The following is a 20,558-nucleotide window of genomic DNA, read 5'->3' on the forward strand; positions in this document are numbered from 1 at the left end:
TAATCGACTTAATCCATCTGTTTGTCCTTGTATGTTCCCTCTATGTTTAGGGCCCCCTGTGGGCAACAATGAAATAAATATCATACAATGATGCTGAGGATAGCGATGACGATAATACTAATAATGATGATGGTGACAACGATGATGGTGGTGTTGTTGTTGATGATTTTAAAGATGTGTGGAAGCACTCCGTCGGTTACGACGATGAGGGTTCCGGTTGATCCGAATCAACGGAACAGCCTGCTCGTGAAATTAACGTGTAAGTGGCTGAGCACTCCACAGACCCGTGCACCCTTAACGTAGTTCTCGGGGATATTCAGCGTGACACAGAGAGTGACAAGGCCGGCCCCTTGAAATACAGGTACAACAGAAACAGGAAGTAAGAGAGAGAGAAAGTTGGGGGCGAAAGAGTACAGCAGGGATCACCACCATCCCCTACCGGAGCCTCGAGGAGCTTTAGGTGTTTTCGCTCAATAAACACTCACAACGTCCGGTCTGGGAATCGAAACCGCGATCCTATGACCGCGAGTCCGCTGCCCTAACCACTGAGCCATTGCGCCTCCACTTTAAAGATGTAACGATAATGAGGATGCTGGCGATAATGAATATAATTAGTAAAAGAAGGAGAAAGTTGTTGCAAATATTTTTCTGCAGCCATTGCTCAAAACCGACCGTGATGACTTCTATGGTATGCGAAGTCAATCGTAGAACTGCAATATGATCCCGAGTTCCAAATACATTTAACCCTTGTCTGATTGAAGACCACTTTGAATACATGTTTTGTTGGAGATCACCAGTAGCTCTGTCGACGATATCTCTGTCTACATGCAGTACCTCATTCTAGTAGAAGGCTACACTGTACTCATGCTTCCTTAACGACTAAACTGTACCTCTGTGTTATTACAGCACACTATACTTTTGTCTAAAAGCCACAGCGTCCCTCCGTCTAACTGAAGAACACTGTGTACCTCTGTTTTATAAAAGACAACATTGTACCTTTACTTTTGCAAAGGCAACATTGTGCATTTTAAAGATCACACTGTACTTTATCTAATTAACGAGAACATAATTTAGCTCTGTTTGATTAATTAATTTAATTAAAGGTGCATGTATGACTCCTTAAAGACCACACTGCGTCTCTGTTTATGTAAAGAACCATGTGATCACGTCGTCTCGTGACTGACCAGACTATCAGTTGTTGCTATACATCGTTGGTCACGATGCGCTTTGTATCGTCTTAGCCTTCGAATGTCGCCACCCCACTGGCTAGGTGAGCAGGTCAATTTTGCCCCTGATCGAAAGGGAGGACGTGAAGTGAAGTGTTTTACTCAAGAACACAAAGCGACGCCCGGTCTGAGAATCGAACCCATAATCTAACGATCGTGAGTTCAACAGTCTAAACAATGCCATGCGTCTTCACACACAGATACACACACACACACACACACACACACACACACACACACACACACACACACACACACACACACAAACACGCATGCACGCATATGTATGTATTTATATGTATATAATGTGTAACTATACTTTTCGTCGATAAATATCAAATTATATCGGTGACAAAATCGAAAATCAAGTGATTTACCGAAAGAAGTCCCTTGAGATAGTTGTTCCTCATCGAGTTCCATACCTCTTTATTCTTTCTCTTTACAAAGAATAACACTGTATTTATGTCTAATTAAAGACCACACTGTAATTGTTTAACGCACTGACTAATTAGAGACTATACTGAACGGCTGACTAATTAAAGGATACCTTATACCTCTGACTGATAAGAGACCATTTTATGTATGTCTCACAAAAGATTACGTTCTACCACTTCCTTAATAATTACACTCGTATCTCCGTTCAATTAACACCTCTCTCCAAACACTCTGTTTAATAAAAAAAAAAAACCCAAAACCCCCAAAAAGCACAGAAAAAGAAAAAATGCCACACCGTACCTCCCTGTAATTAAATACTACTTCGTCCCATAATGAAAACCACAATCTGCACTGATCAATCTAATATATTGTTTAGGACGTTAATCTTGTTTTCTCTGTATTGGACTAGTATGAGGACAAAATGGTCATAGTGTATGTGTGTCATTTTATATTTCCTCACTGTGTCTTACATGTGTGCTGTGAATGATGGCTAAATGTTGAAGCATTTTTGTCTTCTCCGTAGATCTAGTATGCTTATATAAGTTTATAATTGCAACGGTTTCTAATATTTGATAGGTATAGTTTTGTTGATAAGGCAGGAGATAGCGATTGTGTTAGGTACTACTTTTTGTCCGTTTGGCGCCAAGTTTCTAGGTTGTTGATATCGTAGTTGTACAGCTATATCTGGGGAACGGTGGGAGGAAATAACTGTGACAGCTGGCTATTACGGATGTAAAATACCGATCGTATACAGAATTCTTAAAAACAGTAAGATCTTTGTGGCATACGTACGGTGAATTAGGATATTCTAGATAAGTTGTGATGCATTTTGTAGAAATGACATTTGTATAAGATGGCTTGCAGTGAGACCGAGCCCGTGACCTCGAGTTTGCAAGGCAAACATCTTAACCACTTACTAGAACGTTGGGTCTATCCACACATTGTGAGTAATATAGGTGGACGGAAACTGTATGGAAGACTCTTGGGTTAGTTTAACTGCAATTCAAATTGTCCATGTTTGTCATATCCTGTCTCATGTTGATACTGTTTGAGAATTATTTTGAGGGCACCAAAATGTCTGGAATATTTAGCCACATACATGTTAATTCAGGAGCAGATAATTTGGCTGAATACATAACTGAATACTCATCGACGAACGACAGAGATCCATCATAATCATATGACGATGTCTTGGTAATCTGAAAGGTAATTTATTAAAGAATGTTTAGGGTTTTGTGTTGTTTTTGTTTAATGCTAGGTTGGCCCTGAATAAGCCGGCCAATGATCAAAGACGGTTTTGCTGTAAGTACACCATCTTTCTATCAGGAATTGTCCACATCAGACTACAATTATCCCATGTTTAACCCACTGAACTCTGGAGCAAGTATGTAGAGGTTTAATCATCGTTTGTTTGGTTCTCTATTGTTATCCAAGTTGTGTATTTTGTTGTCTTTCTTGGTTGAACTCATACTCTTTTGATGAAAAATATTCGCTAACTTATCATTTCTTTATTGAAGACAATAGGGTGTGTTGAGGCATATTACGTTGTTATTTCTAGCAAATCGAGTGACTACATCGGTAACGCGTAATTATATAGTTCGTAAATCCTGGCGTAGATTTCAGATGATATTCGTGGTCTCAACAATTGCTTCAAAGGGTCTTTACGCATTTTATGTGCAGAGGAATGTGTAGAGGAGTGCATTGGACTGTAAGACTTTTGGAATTCTAAGTTACCGTTTTTGTTACCTCGTAGAACGAAGGATTTTTAGATAAGTTTTTCTCAAAGTAAGCACGACCGCACCGTGGGGGTTGGTGGAAAATTTTACATGATTACTGGGCACGAAAATAGCAGTAGATTGCAGATAGTGGTGAAAGTTGCATCTCTTTACTCATTACTCTTTTACTTGTTTCAGTCATTTGACTGAGGCCATGCTGGAGCACGGCCTTTAGTCGAGCAAATCGACCCCGGGACTTATTCTTTGTAAGTCCAATACTTATTCTATCGGTCTCTTTTGCCGAACCGCTAAGTGACGGGGACGTAAACACACCAACATCGGTTGTCAAGCAATGCTAGGGGGACAAACACAGACAGACAAACATATACACACACACACATATATATATATATATACATATATACGACAGGCTTCTTTCAGTTTCCGTCTACCAAATCCACTCACAAGGCATTGGTCGGCCCGGGGCTATAGCAGAAGACACTTGCCCAAGGTGCCACGCAGTGGGACTGAACCCGGAACCATGTGGTTGGTTAGCAAGCTACTTACCACACAGCCACTCCTGCGCATCATTTAATTTTCAAAAATATTCCTTAAAATTTTTATTCTGTTTGAGAATCTGTTGTTAATATTAGTTTTAAATATGGGAATGTGGCCAACAATTAGAGGGGGGGTCATAGGTTGATTGGATCAACACTTAGGACTGAACTGGTACTTATTCTTTCGACTCCGAAAGAATGAAAATCAAAATTGACCCCGGCGGATTTTGTATTCAAAACATAAAAACGGACGAAAAGTCGGTAAGCATTTTGTCCGGCGTGCTAAATATTCTTATTGCACGTCACCTTCGATTTCAAGTTTCAGAAGGCCAGCTATTTTATAGGAGAGGTGAGTCGATTACATTTTCCCCAGGACTTGACTGTTCTCTTTTTTATTTATCGGTCCTGAAAAGATGTTTACCTTTCCGGGTCGACGGAATTTGAATTCAGAAAGTACAACCGGAAGAAAAGCCGCTTAGCATTTTGTCCCCTGTGCTAACGGTTACTCTAATATTACTTTCAACTTTTGATACAAGACCAGCCATTTCGGTGGTGGAGATCCAATAAATGTTTATAGAATTTTTACTCTAACCGTCCTTACTTCTCTGAAGTTATCCTTAGCCTGGCAGTGACAATAACAATTTGTAACTGTGGATCAGGTTTATTTATTTATTATACATTAGCTGTATCGCCCGGCGTTGCTCGGGTTTGTAAGGGAAATAACTATATAAGCATTTTTAGAGATGTAAAGTATAATAGCCATCTCAATATGGCTAACCACAAGGGGGGGGTGTTACTGTAGCTGTTTACGTTCTGAGATTTAATAATAAATTTTTAGAGAGTTACTTCCCTTATATATGCCAAAAATGCATTAAAAATGGGAAAAATTGATGGTAATTTTTTTTTTAAATCGTAGACTCATCGTAGACTCATCGTAGACGCGCGCTAATACCCAGAAGGGCTCGATATGAATCATGACTATAAGATACCCGGTTTTGGTTAAACTGCACCGCAAAATGTGGGAGTAGTTAGGAATCTAAATCGTAGGAGACAGACAGCACACAACCTCACTTTTATATATAAAGATTTTAATTGATATTAGTTAGCAAATGATATTTATGCGTCCGACATACAAAGGAATAACAACAAAGATCGGCTCAACGGAATTTGATCTCAAAACATTAAAGAGGACAAAGAGTATTATTGTAATTCTTTGTAATTCATCAAGAACTGCTCGTTAATTAACCGAAATGAACTTTTACCACACAGTCTCTCTTTGCCTCTCACTCACTCTTCGTATGTGTGCGTGGGTGTGTATGTCCCGCGCGCGCGCATTGTGTATATGTTTTTTTTTATATGTTATTTGTTTTAGTTCTGACACTGCGGCCATGCTGGGGATATCGATTAGAAATATCCGTTGTTAACTATTTCTGGCACATTGGCTTCTTCCTCTCATATTCCATTCTTAACCGCTCTCTTTCTCTTCCCCCTCACGCTCTCTCCACTCTCCCATTCACCGGTTTCTCTCTTGGTTTGTCTCTCTGGTCCTTGTAATACCCTCAATCCGATATCCATCTACATACACAATTTATGCTTCATCTCTGAAGCAATTTGTTAATTGTCCTTTAATTTCAGGGGATACTGCGACGCGCCAATCGTAGTGGGGGAAACTTTGTAAGGAAACGTATCAGGGAAACTCAGTTTGAAGTAAATTCAGTGCAGGTTCCTTCGATGGTGGTTCGAGGCCGAGCGATAAAGACCCCAGTTAAAGGAAATAAGATCTCCCGATGGTACCATATTCTCTTTCCAGTATAGATGGCAATTCAAAAACAGGAGGAAGACACCCAAGTGTCTCGACCTAGGGTGGACCCAGCTCTCTTTGAGTGCCAGGAACTAACAGGCCGAATCACTTACTTGAGGTGAGCTCTTCCTTTGAAGATTTTCCCATGCGGTTAGCTTGCCCTGTAGCGAGGTTCCAACAACGAAAGACAGAACAAAACATTATAAAATAAAAATACAAAAATGAAAAACGAAAAATAATATTAAAGTAAAACTAAAAAGTAAAAATGAAAACAATTAAAGATTTAAGAACATCAACTTTTATGCATAAACATAGATAAACAATACATTTACATTTGTAATAATAAAAAAAAAACAATTCCTTGTTATCAGTTTTTAAAAACTATATCTGGTTCTTGTTCGACAAAATATAAAACATACAGGTTATCTTTTGTCTCTGTCTTCGTTCAATGTACACACTTAATCAGTAGAAAGCGCCAGTTTTCGGGTTAAATTCTAGTTCTTTTATGTTCTGTTCCATTTTTTGTTTTCGATCCATTAGCTCAGATCAGGGCCAATGGTCGTAGAATTATCATCATATTTCAAAAGAAAAAAATAAAAACAAAAAAATGTCGTTCAATGATATTACAATGGAATCTATCAGCACCAACTCACCTACATGCTACAAGTTTATTTCTCGTATCGGTTCTAAGAATTTCTCTTACTTAGAAAAAAGTTTTAGTTACTACTATGCTTCTGTTTAATATTGGTCAAAATAAATATTGATTTGAAATTTTGGTACTAGGCCAGCAGTTTCACGGGGAAGAAGTAAGTCGATTACATCGACCCCAGTACTCGATTGGCACTTATTTTATCGACCCCGAAATGATGAAAAGCAAAGTCGATCTTGAGAGAATTTGAACTCAGAACGTGAAGCCAGACAAAAAATACCGCTAGGCATTTCACCCGGCGTGCTAACGATTCTGCCAGCTCGCCGCCTTTCATGGCCTATATACGTATTGGGAAATTGGTCTGCCGGCTAACTGCTCCAGTCACGTTCTACATGTATAGAAAGAATGCAGAAAGAAAGAAAGAAAGAAAGAAAGAGAGAGAGAGAGAATAAACAGAGACAAAGGAATATAACATAAAAGGTGTATCTTCCTTTGCTTGTTTCAGTCACTAGACTGTGGTTAGCCTGAGACACCGCCTTGAAGAACTGTTGGTTGAACGGGGTACATATTCGGATGTAGAGGGTTTGTTGGACACAGTGTGAGACGACTGTTGTTATCGCTAGGCCTAACTCATCGTAAAGTCAATACCACCATGACCGATATCCAATCTACAGTGGAGAAGGCTAGCCACTGGATTTGGTTAAAAAGAGACGATGAGCGATGGCTAGAAGAATATTGAGCTGTATTGAATAACCAGCTGATCTAGCGAGTGGGGCTTCATATCAGTGAGGGGCGCCGTGCGCATTGATGCCGTCGAGAGGTAGGCCCCGAAACGGCGCGCATTCTCTGCTGATGACCCCATACACTTGCTGGCTTCCGGTATACGGAGATTTTGACTGGTAGCACTTGCATGTTCAAGTTGAATGCAAGACATATTTGTTTCTTTCGCCGAACCGCAAAGTTACGAGGACGCCAACAAATTAACACAAGTTGCCAAGCGACGGGAAGGGACAAAAAATATCCACACACACACATATACGTCTTCTTTCAGTTTCAACTCACAAGGGTTTGGTCGGCCCGAAGCTATACTAGAAGACACTTTCCAACGGTTCCACGCAGTGAGACTGAACCCGGGACCATGTGGCTGTGAAGCACATTTTCTACCACACAGCCAAACCTATTCCAAGGATAACGTTTCATAACAGAACGTGAAAGTGGAAATTTCACCGACAAAATTTTGTCTTTGTTCGATCAAATGATTGTCTGGTGGTATTGTATGTGTGTGTGTGTGAGTGTGTGTGTGTGTGTGTATATGTGTGTGTGTGTGTGTGATGGTAGTCCAAGAGAGACGGTTCTACAATTTCCTCAGATGATTCGTTTATTATTCCCCAATACTTAAACTAACAAAAACTACTTAACCATAACTAATTTTTAACTAACGCTAAAATGTAAAAATAAATAAACTAGATATCATATAAATCGAATAACATTTCACTACCATTTACTTCTAAAATGTGAAGGTGCAATGGCCCAGTGGTTAGGGCAGCGGACTCGCGGTCATAGGATCGCGGTTTCGATTCCCAGACCGGGCGTTGTGAGTGTTTATTGAGCGAAAACACCTAAAAAAAGCTCCACGAGGCTCCGGCAGGGGATGGTGGTGATCCCTGCTGTACTCTTTCACCACAACTTTCTCTCACTCTTACTTCTTGTTTCTGTTGTACCTGTATTTCAAGGGGCCGGCCTTGTCACTCTCTGTGTCACGCTGAATATCCCCGAGAACTACGTTAAGGGTGCACGTGTCTGTGGAGTGCTCAGCCACTTACACGTTAATTTCACGAGCAGGCTGTTCCGTTGATTCGGATCAACCGGAACCCTCATCGTCGTAACCGACGGAGTGCTTCCACTCACATCTAAAATAATAACTTTACTACGTTAACTACATATAAAATAATATTCAAGCAAATAAATATTCATATTTTGAGAAAATCATATTCATTAAATAATATTATTAAACCATTATGCAAAAGGTATAAAATTTAAACTTTACTATAACTAAACTATATATAATCTTCATCCTTCTCAGTACATATAAAAAAATATTTCTATACGTATTACTTTATAATCAAAAATTTTTATCAATACTTTTCCTCATAAATCTTAAAACATAAAATTTAATCTAAATCAAAAATAATTTAAATAAAATTATCCTGTGTACATTATAGCTCGTGCTTTCAATCAAATCCAAATTGACCGAGCAATTTTACCGGGTACCATACGTGAGGTATGGAAATGATCGCAGATATATGTTAGATGAGATATTTTACTCAAGAGTACGACGCGCCACCCGGTTCAAGTATTAAAACCACGAGCTCACGATCTCCAGAGCAAAACTAGGCCATGCAGCCTCATCTATCTATCTATCTATCTATCTATCTATCTATCTATCTATCTATCTATCTATCTATCTATCTATCCATCTATCCATCTATCTATCTATCTATCTATCTATCTATCTTTCTATCTATCTATCCATCTATCTATCTATCTATCTATCTATCTATCTATCTATCTATCTATCTATCTATCTATCTATCTATCTATCTATATTTCTATCTATCTATCCATCTATCCATCTATCTATTTAAAAAAAGATGGGTGAATGTGGCAAGGATGGCACGTATGAATGACGAAGCCACCTTGAGCATAATCCTATGAACCCAGAAATTGAAAACAGAGGGTTACCCACTTGCAAACAAATGTGGTAACATATAACAATATTGACCGAGGTTACCGTGGTCTTTTTCGTAGGCTTTTCTTCCCACGGATAAACCTCATCTGCTTCCCCCTTTACACCGTACATCATGACACTGTGATACACGATCCCTATTGATCGTTTTCTTTTCTTTTTTTTTCCTCTTTTTTCTTATTTTTTCCTTTTTCTTTTCTTTTGTTTCTTTTTTTCTCTTTTCCTTTTCTTTTTATTTTTTTTCTTCTTCTTTTTTTCTTTTCTTTTTTCCCTTTCACGAACCCTTTTGATCGAAAACCTACGCCACTTTTTTTTTTGTTTTTTTTCATACCCCAAAAGAAAAGCTCTACCTTGTAATTTGTCCCATCTATGTGCAGCCCTGTGTGGCCAATGAAGAAACTTATCTATCTATCTATCTATCTATCTATCTATCTATCTATCTATCTATCTATCTATCTATCTATCTATCTATACACGATCCCTATTGAACGGCTTCCTTTTTCTTTCTTTCCACGATCCCTTTTGATCGAAATTCTACACCCACCTTTTTTTCTTTCCTTCCCCAAAAGAAAAGCTCTACTTTGTATTTTGTCCCCCCCCGCCCTCTGTGTTCAGCCCTGTGTAGCTAATAAAGAAACGTGTCTATCTATCTATATCAAATAATAATTATAATAAGGATTATTACGAAGTAGCATTAGCATTACCTTTAATTTCTTTTTATACATGTTCAACTTCGACTAGACCTACACGTGTTTCCTCTGCATCAATTAGTAACTGTTTCAATAGCAACCTTACTACAATACCGGTGCAGTTTCTCAGATATCTGTAAATTTATATTTTGTTTGATGACAGATAGGCGAAGGAGTGGCTGTGTGGTAAGTAGCTTGCTAACCAACCACACGGTTGCGGGTTCAGTCCCACTGCGTGGCATCTTGGGCAAGTGTCTTCTGCTATAGCCCCGGGCCGACCAATGCCTTGTGAGTGGATTTGGTAGACGGAAACTGAAAGAAGCCTGTCGTATATATGTATATATATGTATATGTGTGTGTGTTTTTGTGTGTCTGTGTTTGTCCCCCTAGCATTGCTTGACAACCGATGCTGGTGTGTTTACGTCCCCGTCACTTAGCGGTTCGGCAAAAAGAGACCGATAGAATAAGTACTAAAAGGTGGTGCTCCAGCATGGCCGCAGTCAAATGACTGAAACAAGTAAAAGAGTAAAAGAGTAGATATTTCGATGATTGCATTGATTGCAAAGAGATATATGCAAAAAGACGAATATAGAAACAAAACAACCGAACGGAAAATGAAAACTAGCCGAAAATCAAGAGGATCTCAAAATGGCAACGACAATATTTATATACAAGCAAATATAACAGTCGCTAATTTCGATCTAAAGTTGTTTGAATCTAAAATTGAAATGATATATATGTGTACACACACACACACACACACACACACACGCACACGCACACGCACACACACACATATTATATATATATAAAAACTTGGAGAAGAGAAATAGAGAAATAACGCGTGCGTTCGGTCATATAGTAATATAATAAATAAAAAATATATGCCATATATACATACATATATTTCATACCTACATCTACATGTATATATACATAATACAATATATATATATATATATATATATATATATATATGTATATATACATACATATATATACATACATATTATACATATATATACATACACATATATATATAATTATTATATATATATATATATATATATATATATATATATATATATGTATATATATATGAGTACACGGACACCACAAATAGACGTAGAACACAACGAGAGACGAGAACATAAAAGCAAACAAGGAAACGGACTTTTTTTAAACAACGAAAAAACAGAGTACAAGACAAACAATACAAGGAAAATTCCCCTTCATCAGCTGTCCCTGGGTCGACTCAAAGTGTGTTTCGAAGGTAAGGACAGAACACAGTCGAAGCATATATATATGTGGTGTGTGTGTGCGTGTATGTGTGTTAGGATTATAGTTCCCTAAAAAATCTGCCTTGTTACTTCATTTCAGAATTTGTCAGTGGAAAATTGACTCGTTTTAAAAGATGGTTAAAACCGCCTATCATATAAAAGTACTGTAAAGTGTATATTCCATGTACATAGTACAGTGAGTATTTGTCTCAAATCTCGATTCTCTTCGTTTTAACCGGGTAATTATTCTAGTCCGTGCGATGTTATATTTTAGCACTTGGCTTGTGTTTAGGAGACATTTTGTATTCTGTACTATGAGATTTTTTTAACGGAGTATTCAATCATATTATAACCGAGCGGCACTTCATTCACAAAGAATAGTACACGTTTACATCACATGCTTCTGTGTGTGTACGTATTCATGCAAATCTATATCGAAACATACGCATGTATATAGCGCGCTCATATAGACAGAAAACTTAATAGGGCCCGATGAGGGAGGGATCATCAAAACAGATTGCCTGTGTTTGTATGCATGAATATTGTACAGATGTCTATAGATAAACACCCATACTCATCTCAGAAGCAAACACACACACATGGATATCTATCCATCCATCCATCCATCCATCCATCTATCTATCTAGCTACATATAAGTGTATATATGTTAGTGCATGTGGATATATATATATATATACACACACACACACATATATATATATACATATATATATATATATTATATATACATATCTATCTATCTATCTATCTATCTATATCTATCTATCTATCGATCTATCTATCTATCTATCTATCTAATATATGTATATATATATATATATATATATATATATATTATATATACACATATATATATACATACATATATATATATATGCTGGCTGTGTGGTAAGTAGCTTGTTTACCAACCACATGGTTCCGGTTCAGTCCCACTGTGTGGCACCTTGGGAAAGTGTCTTCTTCTATAGCCTAGGGGCCGACCAAAGCCTTGTGAGTGGATTTGGTAGACGGAAACTGAAAGAAGCCCGTCGTATATATGTATATATATATGCGTGTGTGTGTTTGTGTGTCTGTGTTCGTCCCCCTAGCATTGCTTGACAACCGATGCTGGTGTGTTTATGTCCCCGTTACTTAGCGGTTCGGCAAAAGAGACGTAGAATAAGTACTGGGCTTACAGAAGAATAAGACCCGGGGTCGAGTTGCTCGATTAAAGGCGGTGCTCCAGCATGCCGCAGTCAAACGACGACTGAAACAAGTAAAATAGTAAAAGAGTATATATATATATATATATAATATATAATATATATAATATATATATATACTATATATATTTATATATTATTGTTAATGTAGTAAAATAGAACATATGCATATATATAAACATATATGTACGTACCTACTCTACATGTACATATACAACCATATATGTGTACAGCGACACCAAAAAGACGTCGAACACTAGAAGAGAGCGAAACACATAGACCACAAACCAAGGAACAGACAAGCAAAAAAAGAGGAGAGATACAGGACAATAAGCACAACGAAAAAAACCCTTTTCAGTCGCTAAGATTCATCTACTAACGTTCGAAGGATAAGGCGAGACGTATACTTCGAAGAAAAAATTCCTTCCCGCGAAAAGCAAATCAATTAAAATTCTGAGATCTTTTCGCAGAGGGGTAAAAAAAAAAGAAAAAAAAAAGAAGCAAGCAACGACGCGTAACGACAGTACAAACATATAACGTAAAAAATATATATATAAACAGTGGAAAAAATAAATATATAACAGTGAGAGACAGGACAAGGAGAACAAGATAAGAAGGGCTGTTAACGCCAGACGAAAAAAGTATTGCAAACGTTTGATGATCGTGGACGACGAGAGAGAGCAAATGTAGTCGACCAGTAGCCTTTACAAGGCGGGCGAGAAAGACATGCCAGATAGCAGTTACGCGGAAGTATCGTCGCAGATGGAAGACGGGAATGGGGGAGGGGAGGAGGAGCAGGAGGAAGAGAGAGAAGAAGGGGAATGGTGCGAGGAGACATGAAGAATGGTGAAAATGAGTTGAAGCGGAGAGATGAGAATGAAAATGAGAGAGAGGGGAAGAGACAAGTTAAGTGAGGGAAAAAAAAGACGACGAAAAGGGGAATGGGAGAGAAAGAAAGAAAGATGCAGAGTCGCGTGAGAGTTAATATCAAGGCTAATGATAAACAGAACAATCTTACTTAATAGGGTGCGTGCGTTTAGTCGTCTAATATGTTAATAAATAGAACATATGCCATATATTTAAACATATATGTACGTACCTAACTCTACATGTACATATACACCCATATATGTGTACAGGACACCAAAAAGACGTCGAACACATAGAGAGACGAAACACATAGACACAAACCAAGGAACAAGACAAGCAAAAAAGAGAGAGATACAGGACAATAAGCACAACGAAAAAACCCCTTCTTCAGTCGCTAAGATTTCATCTACTAAACGTTTCGAAGGATAAAAGCGAGACGTATACTTCGAAGAAAAATTCCTTCCGCGAAAAGCCAATCAATTAAAATTCTGAGATCTTTTCGCAGAGGGGTAAAAAAAAAAAGAAGCAAGACGGTAACGACAGTACAACATATAAACATAAAAAATATATATATAAACAGTGGAAAATAAATATATAACAGTGAGAGACAGGACAAGGAGAACAAGATAAGAAGGGCTATACTACCCACAAGGGGCTAAACACACACATATATATATATATATATATATATATATATATATATGATGCACGTGCTGTAGCTTTAAGAAGCTCCAGGGAGATCTGCACAGCAGGTCTTCAGAAAATAATGTATGTTTCTATAAATGTATAAATACTTGCATTATATTATGTATGTACGTATGTATGTGTGTATGTGTGTGTGTGCTTTGGATATGTATGTATTTATGTATGTTTGTATGTATGTTTGTATGTATGTATGTAAGTATGTATGTATGTTTGTGTGTATATATGTAAGGCAAGTTGGTCTGTGTAAGTCGGAAACCCGTGTTCATGTATATATATCTACACGCGTCGTCTACATTTATAGAGACCCCCCCCACCCCAAAAAAAATATCTACGCCCCCTCCTCCTGTTGTATATCTTAGCAAAATAATTTTATAAGGAAAGAAAAAGAAAAAAGGAAGAGAAAAGTAGTTATAAAATGCATACCCCATTCGAAAATAGACGTTAAATCTAAAAAAAAAAAATAATAATAAGCTAAAAAGAAATGCACAAGAGGACAACTGCAGCAATAACAACAACAGTAACAACAACAAAACCATTAGCTACATTAAAGCTATTGGTAATAATAATACTATTAATAACGATGAGGAACTGAAGCAGAAATATAGATAAGAACGAAAGAAATACAGAGAGAGGAAGACTAATGGAAACAAAGAGAGTGCAACCAGAGGCTATAAACCACGGTTTATACCTGTTTCTCTATCTGTGTGAGTGTGTGTGTGTGTGTGTGTGTGTGTGCGTGTGTGTGAATGTACACATGCATTTATATATATATATAAAATTATATAATATATATATATATATATATATATATACATGTATGTACGAACGTATGTTCGTTTATACATATCTATATAGACACGCACACATACGCGTTTATATAATATACACACACATTACATATGTATATATATATATACACACAAACATAGTATATATTTATATATATATTCGGATGTAATATGTGTGTGTTATATATATAGTTATATATCTACATATATCTATCTATATATATGTATGTATGTATATATGTGTATATATATATGTATATATATATATATATATATATATATATATATATATATAATATAAGAGAGAGAGAGAGAGAGAGAGAGAGAAAGAGAATGATAGTAATAGATAGATATATAGACGAATGAAAAGTGACGTTTTATGCGTGTGTGTGTTTGCGTGCGTGGGTGCGTGTGTGGCGTACGTGTGCGCGCGTTTGTGTGTGTGTGTGTGTATGTGTGTGTGTGTGTGTGTGTCTGCGTGTGTGTGTGTGTTTGTGTGTGTGTGGATCTGACAAACTAAATACACTGTACTATAAAATATTGTAGTTTTATTTTCGTTAGATTGTCAGAAACTGCAGAAACAAAGCATTTTACTAGAGTTTGCCTGCATTTTCACGTCTCTGCCTGCCACGCACTCCCACTCCGCTTGTTGTTTTAGACTTGTTCTGCCAGCGTGACCTATCAGACACATATTGCGTTTTTATTATATGTAAGAAGTTGGCAAGCTGGCAGAAACGTTAGCACGCTCGGCGAAATGCGTAGCCGTATTTCGTCTGCCGTTACGTTCTGAGTTCAAATTCAGCCGAGGTCGACTTTGCCTTTCATCATTACGGTGTCGATTAAATAAGTACCAGTTACGCACTGAGGTCGATATAATCGACTTAATCCGTTTGTCTGTCCTTGTTTGTCCTCTCTGTATTTTGCCCCTTGTGGGTAGTAAAGAAATAGGTATTTCGTGTGCTGCTAAGTTCTGAGTTCAAATTCCGCCGAGGTAGTATTTGCTTTTCATCCTTTCGACGTCGATAAATTAAGTACCAGTTGCGTAATTTCCCAAAAATTCGGGCTTTGTGCCTATAATAGAAAAGATTATATGTAAGAAGGCGACGGGCAGGCAGAATCGTTAGCACGCCGGGCGAAATGCTTTGCGGTATTTCGTCTGCCGTTACGTTCTGAGTTTAAATTACGCCGAGATCGACGTGCCTTTAATCTTTTCGGGGTCGATTAAATAAGTATCAGTTACGCACTGGGGTCGATATAATCGACTTAATCCGTTTGTCTATCCTTGTTTGTCCTCTCTGTGTGTAGCCCCTTGTGGGTAGTAAAGAAATAAGTATTTCGTCTATCTTTACGTTCCGAGTTCACTTTGCCTTTCATCCATCCGGGGTCGATAAATTAAGCATAGGGAACACTGGGGTCGATGTAATCGACTAGTCCCCTCTCCCCAAATTTCAAGGCATTGTGCCTTCAGTACAAAGGATTATATCTAAGAAGGCGGCGAGCGGGCAGAAACGTTAGCACGCCGGGCGAAATGCGTAGCTGTATTTCGTCTGCCGCTACGTTCTGAGTTCAAATTCCGCCGAAGTCGATTTTGCTTTTCATCCTTTCGGGGTCGATTAAGTAAGTACCAGTCACGCCCTGGGGTCGATATAATCGACTAATCCGTTTCTCAGTCCTTGTTTGTCCTCTGTGTGTTTAGCCCCTTGTGGGTAGTAGAGAAATAGGTATTTCATCTGTCTTCCGTTCTGAGTTCGACTTTGCGTTTCATCCTTTCGGGGTCGATAAATTAAGTACCAGTTGCTTACTTTGGTCGATCCAAACGACTGGCCCCCGCCCCCAAAGTTTCGGGCCTTGTGCTAGAGTAGAACAGTTTATATGTACGATTTTATTACAAAATATATTTTTGTTGTCGATGGAGGTATTTCGATGTAACTTTCCTTCTTATTTTAATTTACCGCCTTATTGGTCCATTACAAGTCTCTAATGAGCTAGAATTGACATGTATATTTGTGTTACAATTATCTTACAATTTTAGCAACACCTCTGATAAATCTGCTTGATAACATACATTGATATGCTATCTCAATTTGTATTATATGTATATAATTGTGCTTTAGTTAACCTGTTATCTATTATTATAGGCCGTACCTAGATATCTTACTTATATTTATACTTGTACATAAATGTCGTTCAATAACCACATTATTCCAATCTCTTACATGAAAATCGCTCACCTTTCTAGTATTTCTTGCATTTTTCATGCAATTTACGTCACTGTTTGTTCAGATTTTTGTTTTCATCGCAGCAATATCAAGTGCTGCAAAAGATATCTTATAGACGGACTTATTAAGTAAAGTGCAATGCAATTTTTATGTGCCTAAAATATATTACAAGCTTCTAAATGTTCGTATTATTTCAGAGTTTTTTTTTTCTAATATACTCCGTGCATCTACAAGAAAAAAAATCTTTTATTCTTTTACTCGTTTGAGTCATTTGGCAGCGATCATGCTGGAGCACCGCCTTTAGTCGGAGAATTCGGCCCCAGAATTTATCCGTTGTAAGCCTAATACTTATTTTATCGGTGTCTTTTGAAGAACTAAGTTACGGGGACGGAAACACACCAACATAGGTTGTCAAGCGATGGTGGAATCCAAACACAGACATATCCATATATATATATATATATATAATGAAGGGTGAAATTAATTAATTTGGAAAAATTATCAATTACACCAAGTAGTCTTCGGATGTAAAAGCCTCATTCGAGGAAAATTTAAGTAATACTAAGCAATAAGGGTTTAGCAACGAATTGCCTTACCAATACCGAATTTAGAAATAGCAGTCAAAGGGTTATAGCTATTTCTTTACTAAAAAGGGAGATCTCAGTAAAAACAGCATTTGGAAGCAGACACAACAGGTAAGAGAGAATGAATTGACTGCAATCTATCATACATTTTTTTAGTTATCTACGGACGTACGTTTCGAAATCAAGTTTTAGGAAAGCATAAGAATAAATATTAATATTAAATAATTCTATCTTACCGAAACTTCTTTTCTCTTCAGCGTAGAATACTATAATCATAAATGATTATATATTGAATTTTGAGATACCAGAAGGCACACAACTCAACTCAGTATCAGAGCGAGCTAGAATCCGCAACTGGTATCACCGAATTCAATTTGATGATGAAACGATTGCGTCAACATCCCCTTCCCACCCGCGTGTAGCCAAAACAAGATACTGTGGTCATCTACTGAGATAAAATATGGTTATCCGTAATAATGAAGGGTGAAATTAATTAATTTGGAAAAATTATCAATTACACCAAGTAGTCTTCGGCATGTAAGCCTCATTCGAGGAAAATTTAAGTAATACTAAGCAATAAGGGTTAGCAACGAATTGCCTTACCACATACCGAATTTAGAAATAGCAGTCAAAGGGTTATAGCTATTTCTTCTACTAAAAAGGGAGATCTCAGTAAAAACAGCATTTGGAAGGCAGACACAAACAGGTAAGAGAGAATGAATTGACTGCAATCTATCATACATTTTTTAGTTATCTACGGACGTACGTTTCGAAATCAAGTTTTTAGGAAAGCATAAGAATTAAATATTAAATATTAAATAATTCTATCTTACCGAAACTTCTTTTCTCTTCAGCGTAGAATACTATAATCATAAATGATTATATATTGAATTTTGAGATACCAGAAGGCACCAACTCAACTCAGTATCAGAGCGAGCTAGAATCCGCAAATGGTATCACCGAATTCAATTTGTGAATGAAACGATTGCGTCAACATCCCCTTCCCACCGCGTGTGTAGCCAAAACAAGATACTGTGGTCATCTACTGAGATAAAATATGGTTATCCGTAATAATGAAGGGTGAAATTAATTAATTTGGAAAAATTATCAATTACACCAAGTAGTCTTCGGCATGTAAAAGCCTCATTCGAGGAGGAAAATTTAAGTAATACTAAGCAATAAGGGTTTAGCAACGAATTGCCTTACCACATACGAATTTAGAAATAGCAGTCAAAGGGTTATAGCTATTCTTCTACTAAAAAGGGAGATCTCAGTAAAAACAGCATTTGGAAGGCAGACACAAACAGGTAAGAGAGAATGAATTGACTGCAATCTATCATACATTTTTTTAGTTATCTACGGACGACGTACGTTTCGAAATCAAGTTTTTAGGAAAGCATAAGAATTAAATATTAAATATTAAATAATTCTATCTTACCGAAACTCTTTCTCTTCAGCGTAGAATACTATAATCATAAATGATTATTATTGAATTTTGAGATACCAGAAGGCACCAACTCAACTCAGTATCAGAGCGAGCTAGAATCCGCAACTGGTATCCCGAATTCAATTTGTGAATGAAACGATTGCGTCAACATCCCCTTCCACCCGCGTGTAGCCAAAACAAGATACTGTGGTCATCTACTGAGATAAAAATGGTTATCCGTAATAATGAAGGGTGAAATTAATTAATTTGGAAAAATTATCAATTACACCAAGTAGTCTTCGGCATGTAAAAGCCTCATCGAGGAGGAAAATTTAAGTAATACTAAGCAATAAGGGTTTAGCAACGAATTGCCTTACCACATACCGAATTTAGAAATAGCAGTCAAAGGGTTATAGCTATTTCTTCTACTAAAAAGGGAGATCTCAGTAAAAACAGCATTTGGAAGGCAGACACAAACAGGTAAGAAGAATGAATTGACTGCAATCTATCATACATTTTTTAGTTATCTACGGACGTACGTTTCGAAATCAAGTTTTTAGGAAAGCATAAGAATTAAATATTAAATATTAAATAATTCTATCTTACCGAAACTTCTTTTCTCTTCAGCGTAGAATACTATATCATAAATGATTATATATTGATTTTGAGATACCAGAAGGCACCAACTCAACTCAGTATCAGAGCGAGCTAGAATCCGCAACTGGTATCACCGAATTCAATTTGTGAATGAAACGATTGCGTCAACATCCCCTTCCACCCGCGTGTAGCCAAAACAAGATACTGTGGTCATCTACTGAGATAAAATATGGTTATCCGTAATAATGAAGGGTGAATTAATTAATTTGGAAAAATTATCAATTACACCAAGTAGTCTTCGGCATGTAAAAGCCTCATTCGAGGAAAATTTAAGTAATACTAAGCAATAAGGGTTTAGCAACGAATTGCCTTACCACATACCGAATTTAGAAATAGCAGTCAAAGGGTATAGCTATTTCTTCTACTAAAAAGGGAGATCTCAGTAAAAACAGCATTTGGAAGGCAGACACAAACAGGTAAGAGAGAATGAATTGACTGCAATCTATCATACATTTTTTTAGTTATCTACGGACGTACGTTTCGAAATCAAGTTTTAGGAAAGCATAAGAATTAAATATTAATTAAATAATTCTATCTTACCGAAACTTCTTTTCTCTTCAGCGTTGAATACTATAATCATAAATGATTATATATTGAATTTTGAGATACCAGAAGGCACCAACTCAACTCAGTATCAGAGCGAGCTAGAATCCGCAACTGGTATCACCGAATTCAATTTGTGAATGAAACGATTGCGTCAACATCCCCTTCCCACCCGCGTGTAGCCAAAACAAGATACTGTGGTCATCTACTGAGATAAAATATGGTTATCCGTAATAATGAAGGGTGAAATTAATTAATTTGGAAAAATTATCAATTACACCAAGTAGTCTTCGGCATGTAAAAGCCTCATTCGAGGAAAATTTAAGTAATACTAAGCAATAAGGGTTTAGCAACGAATTGCCTTACCACATACCGAATTTAGAAATAGCAGTCAAAGGGTTATAGCTATTCTTCTACTAAAAAGGGAGATCTCAGTAAAAACAG

At 37.1% G+C, this 20,558-nt stretch overlaps 2 long non-coding RNA genes across 2 annotated transcripts; one reads left to right on the plus strand and one right to left on the minus strand.

Moving 5' to 3' along the window:
* Window positions 1-7,784: 7,784 nt before the first annotated feature.
* On the minus strand, window positions 7,785-8,368 carry LOC118761485. The gene is made up of 2 exons (XR_004997416.1): window positions 8,288-8,368; window positions 7,785-7,890 (listed from the first exon to the last, which is right to left on the minus strand). It is a non-coding gene; the product is annotated as an uncharacterized LOC118761485 (long non-coding RNA).
* On the plus strand, window positions 7,813-14,415 carry LOC118761486. Its single transcript, XR_004997417.1, has 3 exons — window positions 7,813-7,897; window positions 10,281-10,285; window positions 14,401-14,415. It is a non-coding gene; the product is annotated as an uncharacterized LOC118761486 (long non-coding RNA).
* Window positions 14,416-20,558: the final 6,143 nt, after the last annotated feature.

This window comes from Octopus sinensis, unplaced genomic scaffold (genome assembly GCF_006345805.1).
Source record: "Octopus sinensis unplaced genomic scaffold, ASM634580v1 Contig14027, whole genome shotgun sequence".
NCBI lineage: Eukaryota > Metazoa > Mollusca > Cephalopoda > Octopoda > Octopodidae > Octopus > Octopus sinensis.